The following is a 7,383-nucleotide window of genomic DNA, read 5'->3' as shown; positions in this document are numbered from 1 at the left end:
TAATGATTTGTTGCTACCTTAAACAAAATCAGGAAGGAAATGGAATTAAGTGGCTACTGCTGCCCTGTTGTGTCTCTTGGCTAATTCAAGAATGACTGATGACTCACCTTAAGGTGTTTATACCTGGTAAACACAGACTGGAAACTGAATCAGCCAAGAAAAGTATACCAGTTTCTGCCCATGCAACTAATAAAATTCAGGCCAACTTGGAGCCAGGCAAACTTCCCTTCCAATTCCTACAGGATATCAAAGGCAGGGCTTCTGGTTCCTCTTAAGTAAGAGATGGACTTCACAAGGGATGGTGAAAAACTCAGAATACTATGATTTAATGTTAGTCTTTATGCAATATATTTTTATTTTTAAAGTTAAAACTGCTTCAGGCATAAATTAGATCATTTTCACAATATTTTCTTCCCAGAGAGTCTAGCACAGTAAATATTTATTGAACAAATGACTAAAAAAAACACAAGAAGCAATGGAAACCAGAAGAGCCAGTTCTCTCTCACTGATCCCTGTCTTCACTCCCTCCTGAAAAGGGTATCAAGGGTTCTATCGTCAGATCTTTTCTCCTAGTTCTTTCCATGAATGATTTCATTTATTTCCATTACTTCATCTCCCTCTAACATGGTAATTTCTCCCAAATTTATGTATTAATCTTGACATTTCTCTTACATGTCTAACTCATTTGTATGTTTCAGCTATAACAAAATATATGTGTTACTGAACAAACTTCCTATTCCACAATACAATGAACTAAAAATAACATGACTTAGGGGAAACTGTAATTTGTGTGGACCACTTAAAGCCTATGTTACTTTGTACCAGAACTCTAACAAAACAAGAATAATTCCAATAAAAATAGCTAGCAGTTTAAAAGAGATGTAAAATTCCCGATAAATAAAGAAATATTACAGGTAATATAGATTTTGGCCTTAAAAACTATAAAGGTGATTTTATGCTAGTGTAAGAAAGGATTGAGTCTGTTGAATTACAAAGACATGACAAAATATGCAAAGACAGGAAAGAACTCTACATATAATCACTTCTAAGAAAGAACATGTAGTCAAAAGAAGCATGGAGTGAATGTGCACCATGTACAGTACTGTATTTAGCAGTGCATGTTATATTCAGTTGCATTTCCTTTGTGGTGGCGTAACTTAATGTGCTGGGAAAATCTGCTTATGAACCAAAGCAAATTCCACATTATAATGGCTTATACCTTATTTAAGCAATAGAGTACAAGCTAATTTGCATTGTAGAAACAACCCTCCTATTAGAACACATAGGATTTCTAATCATTTATGAAAATTTTCCAACTAAGTATCCATCCTATAGGCTTCTCAAGCTCAAATGTGCATAGGACAAAACTTACTATCAACCCCTCTAGACATGCTATTCCTCCTTTACCACTTGCCTAAGTTAGTAGCGTTACTGTCATCTAGGCTTGACATAGAGCAATAGCAATAGGGACAACCATTATTTGTGAATCTGTAGAGTTAGACCCAGCAATACTGCTTCACACTTGAGAGCTGTTCAATCTTGAGCAAATCAGTTAATGTTTATAATCAATATCCATATCTTTTAAAAATCATGGAATTTTAACATGAAAGTGGTTAGAATGGGAAATAAAAATTTTCAAAAATAAAAAAAAAATGATAACATTTATTTCATTGTTTTTTGTTAGCATTAATTAAAATTATGTTTGAAAATATTTTAGCACAATGCCTGGCATGTATATGCTCAACAGCAGCTATTTGTTTTCGTTTCCTTGACTGCTCAAGCAAAAACCATGAAATGGGTCTAGTTAAATAACTAAAATTTATTCACTCATGGTTTGAAGCTGGGAAAAATTTCAAGTCAATGTGTCATCAAGGCCAGTTTTCTTCCTGAAACTGGTGCTTTGGGGGCTGGTTTTTAGTGATCCTTGGTCCTTAGCTTGTCACATGGCAAGGCACATGGTGGTGTCTCCTGGACTTTTCCTTCACTTCCAGAGTCTGTTGATGTGCCGTTTCTTGCTTCCTGTGGCTTTCTCTCCCTATGCCTGAATTTCATTCCATTTATAAAGGACTCCAGTAATAGAATTAAGACCCATCCTGATTGGCGTGGGCCATAACTTAACAGAAGTAGCCTCATCAGAAGGTCTTACTTACAATGGGTTCATGCCACAGGAATGGATTAGGTTTAAGAACTTGTTTTTCTGGGGTACACACAACTTCAAACCATCACACCATTATTAAGATTATTTTTCATTTCACTCTATTCCATATGTGACTCCAAGTGCAATGTGTCACTCACTCAAGTTCCATTATCGCTACTATAATTCTGATTCTCATTATCTCTTCCCTGTGAAATTGTTAAAGGTTTTCCAAACTTTCTTGCCATAATGATTTTCATCCCTCAGCCCCTACAATAGCATATATTTATTTTTATATTTTTGGCATTTTCTTTTTTGAAACCAACTAAACACGGAACTCTTTTTCTCATGTTATTTTACATAATAGCAAAATAATATTCTGGACAACAAATATCTGAACCAAATTGCAAATGTTTGACCTACATTATGGTATTTATTTGTATCTTTTTTTTATTTGTGAGCCACTAAAAATACTTAGTTTTTTTCAAAGTATATCATTTCATGCTTTTTAGAGCAAAACAGTAAGTTATTAATACATAATTAAAATTTCCAGATGTATGTTGAGATTTTAAACATATGCAACTTTATTTTGCTACAAGTCTCTCTTTTTTTCTTTTCATTAATATCATCAAAGACAAGACACAATGTTTGAAAACACAGAATCAACAAAGGAATAGAAATTTGACTCATGGAAATGACATCTACTTTCTTCTCTTCATTTGCCAATTTTTATTCCCCCCAACATGTCCATATGCAAGCTCATAAACACACATTAGTTACATACATTGTTGCCATCTGGAAAAAAATAACTCTGTTTATGAGTCCCAGAATATTGGCTCTTTCTAGCATTAGAATTAGCCAGGTAGTTGAATAAATTACAATGTAGGATATCATTCATGAACATAATTAAATAAATTTTCCTATCTTCTTTTCATCCCTCAAGGGCTGACATGACTTTCAGAAATAATGTTAGTTTGTGCTTACTGAGGTTATGTTTTAGTAAACATTTAAGTAAAATTGGAAAGAATCAAGTGAAAATATGTATTTTTTAAAACATTGGAAATATTTTTATTAGTGAACTTTCATAATAATACAAATGGACAATTTGGTTTAAATTAAATTTAAATATTAATATTTGATTATTGTATGTAATTCTTGCAAATGCTTGCTCTTTTGATGCATGAATCCAACTAAGAATTCACTTAGATCCAACTTAGAATCATGTATTATATTTATTTGTTTATATGTACATCTCAACCAATAGAATTTGAACTCCTTTACAATAAGGAATATGTTTTATTCATTGCTGTAACTAAAACAGACCTTGACAAAAAGCTGTTATTTACAAGTGTTTAAGGGGCGGATGAGTAAACAATTCAATGGGAAAGCAAAATATCTGCTGTCCTAAAAGATTATTATTACAGATTTCCATATATGTGAAACTTTGGCAGAAGTTTTCACTCCTTATCTGCTAATATAATTCATCTTCTGATGCAAATAGTTGTATATCTCCTTTGGGATGACTCATGATTGAAAGCAGAAGTGGAAATGGAAATAGGTGTAGGCAGTGTGTGAAATGCAGAAATTATGTATGGGCTTAAATCCAAATACTACTGGTACAGAATAAAGGCACTCCACACTCTCTCCATTACATCCTGCCCTTAAACTCTAAGGAGGCCCCATTTAGAAACAGTTATTAAGTTATGTACAATATATGATTTTTCTTTTTTAAAGCTCTGTGTAGCAATCAGGACCAATTAGTGAAAGTTATAGAGATGCTGTACCTGAATTTAATCCAGTTTCTTTCAATACTTCAGAGCCAGAACCTAGAAGAGTATGCTGCACATAGTAGACATTTAATAAAATGCTTGTTAATTTTCTTCAGGACCTTCTATGTTGAGGAGAAATACAAACCTCATGGGCACCTTTAGTTTCAGCTCAGACATGTAAAGAGTTTGGAAGTTATCACTCCCTTCCTCATGACAAGAAGAAGCTTCACAAACTGAAAAAGAACTACTTTTCTTGGACCCATCAGAGAGGTGAGGTTGCAAGGCAAAAAATTACACTACTCTCTGGGGAGATAGGCAAATCCAGAGAGTTTCAGCCAAGATCTGCTTACCTGGGACAGAAACTGATGGAGCTATATATTGGTAGGAGCATTTAAATGGTAATTTTGATAAATTTCTGGCGGCTAAATTGGGACTAGAATGAGAGTGAGAAATTTCTGGGAGATGTATTCCTAGGAGTCTTCTACATTTTCATGGGTTTTACCTTCAGGAACCCAATTAAGTTCCCCTGTTGAAGAACCAAGAACGATCCCCTGGTAGCTTTGGTGGGAGAATGGGACAATTAATTATTATGAAATATACCAGAGCTTTATTCATAATGAAGACCTATCTTACAGGGAAAAAGACTTTACAAGAGCCTTATCCCATCTGGGGAAAGAGCATTTCTTCAACTTCAGTCCCCTTTAGCTCTCCTGTCTCACCTTGGAGGAACACGCTAAAAAACAGATGTGAAAGAAACAGGTCCACCAAAATACTGAGATAGAGTCATGCAATAAGTTTTATTACATAACTGTGCCAGTTTGGATGCATTATATCTCTCAAAATGCCATGTTCTTTGATGCAATCTTGTGGAGGCAGATGTACTAATGTTGTTTGGGTTGGAATCCTTTGATTGAGTGTTTCCATGGAGATGTGACTCAGTCATCTGTAGGTGAAACATTTGATTGAATTATTTCCATGGAGATATGGACCCACCCATTCTGGGTGGGTCTTGATTTAATCACTGCTGTCCTATAAAAGACCTCACAAACAGAAGGACCTCAGAGCAGGTTAGCGGGACATTTTGGAGAGCATCTGAGAGAGACATTTTGGAGATGGCCATTGAAAGCAGACTTTTATTGACACTTTGGGGATGGTAGCCTAGTGTTTGCTCCAGAGGAGCTAAGAGAGGACAAAGCACCCCAAGAGAAAGATTTTGAGGAAAGCATAGGAGCTGAGAGAGGAGGTGGAACACAATCCAGGATCAGCAATGCCAACCATGTGCTTTCCCAGCTAACAGAGGTTTTCTGGACACCACTGGCCTTCCTTCAGTGAAGGTATACTCAAGTTGATGCCTTAATTTGGACATTTTCATGGCCTTCAGACTATAAATTTGTAATCAAATAAACCCCCTTTATGAAAGCCAATTCATTTCTGGTATTTTTCATAATAGTACCATTGGAAAACTAGAACAATAACCCAGTATAGACATGTTCTTAATCATAATCTGCATTCCAGTGAGTATCAACCCATCATAAATAGGACTTCTTGAAGATGCTATTTTTAGTCAAGTTGGGATACAACTGAATGAGAGTAGTCTTATCTGTATTACTGGATGTTTTATACAGAGAAGAAGCCAGAAGTTAGAGAAGACCACACTGAGAAGCCACAAGTTAGTGGAAACCAAAAGATCAGACAAAAATGAAGGACATTGTCTTGTGATGAGAGGCAGAGGTACAAGCCAAGGAACCACATGGGTTGCCAGCAGTCAGTACAAAAATGATACAGATTTCAGGGATAAAGCAATCCTTGCCAATATCTTTATTTTTGGACCCCTTCCAGTCTCAAAACTATAAGCCAGTTCATTCCTGTTGTTAAGCCAAAAGCCAGTTTGTGGTATTTGTGATAGAAGCTCTGGAAAATAGAGATAAATTATAAGATTTTAGAATGCCTCTCCTCCCCACACCTTACCATCACCACAACAGGGCTACAGTATAATAAATGTAGATTATAGCTAAAAGATCTCCAAGATGCAGGTTCTCTTTGAGGAGGAGTACTTACAGAAGCCCCCAAAACAACAGGGGAGATAAGGGAAGAAAGGAAACAAGGTGAAACAAGGGCAGGGGAGGAATTTGAAGCCTTTGGAACCTATAGCTGTAGCAAACCTTAAACTCAGCTCAACTAGCCAGATTAACATAAACTATCACAATAAAAGTCTATTTAACCCAGTCCCTATTACCTAATACAACATGTCTGGTTTTCAACCAAAAATTGCAAAGCATGCTAAAAGACAAGTAAAAACATAATCTCAAGAGATAAAGCAAGCCTCAGACTCAGATTCAGATATAACATAAATTTTGGAATTATCAGATACGGAATTTAAACAAGTATGATTGATATTTTAAAGGGCTCTAATGAAAAAAATAGACAACATACAATATTATATGAGTAATGCAGAAGAGAGATGGAAATTCTATGAACAATTCAAATGAAAATGCTACAAGTAAAAATTGCTGTAACAGAAGTGAAGAATATCTTTGATGGGCTCATCAATAGACTGGATATGGTTGAGGAAAGAACAAGAGAGTTTGCAGATATGTCAACAGAAGCTTCCCAAACTGAAATGCAAAGAAAAAAAAGGAATAAAAATGAAACAGAAAACCAAAGAGCAGTGGGGCAATTTCAAAAGCTGTAATATATGCATAATTGGAAAACCAGAAGGAGAAGAAAGAGAGAAGGATACAAAGAAATATTTGAAGTAATAATAATGACTGAAAACTTTCCATAAAGGATGACAAACACCTAACTACAGACACAGGAAGTTCAGAGAATATCAAGCAGGTTAATTCTCTAAAAAACTACACATAAACATATCATATTCAAACTACAAAAACCAAACACAAAAAGAAAATCTTGAAAGAAGCCAGGGGGGAAATGCATTACCTATAGAGAAATGAAGTTAGGAATTATAGTGGTTTTCTCATCAGAAATCATTCTAGCACAAAGAGATTAGAGTGAAATATTAAAAGTGCTGAAAGAAAAAAAAAAAACCTCCAATGTAGAATTCTATATGCAACAAATTTTCCTTCTAAAATGAAGAAGTTAAGACTTTTTCAGAAAAACTGAGGGAATTTATCATCAGCCAATCTGTCCAAGAAACATGTACAGAAGTCCTTCCAGGAGAGGGAAAATTATACAGGTTAGAAACTACATAAAGAAAGAAGAGTGCTGGAGAAAAAAATAAATGCCTAGTTTATAAAATAATTTATTTTTCTTACTCTTTGTTGTCTTAAAAGATAACTGTTTGTTTGAAGTAATAATAGTAACAATTTATTGGCTGATTAAAGCATATGTGAAAGTGTAATGAATATAGCAATGCCATAAGGGATGAGAGGGAGGAATTGGGAATACTTTGCTATAAGGTACATGCACTACATGTGGAACAGTGTTGTGTTTTAAGGTCAACTTAAATTAGTTGCTAAT

The sequence above is a fragment of the Choloepus didactylus genome, chromosome 5 (genome assembly GCF_015220235.1).
Source record: "Choloepus didactylus isolate mChoDid1 chromosome 5, mChoDid1.pri, whole genome shotgun sequence".
Lineage (NCBI taxonomy): Eukaryota > Metazoa > Chordata > Mammalia > Pilosa > Megalonychidae > Choloepus > Choloepus didactylus.
The sequence above is the reverse complement of the archived record's forward strand: the minus strand, read 5'-3'. Positions refer to the sequence as shown.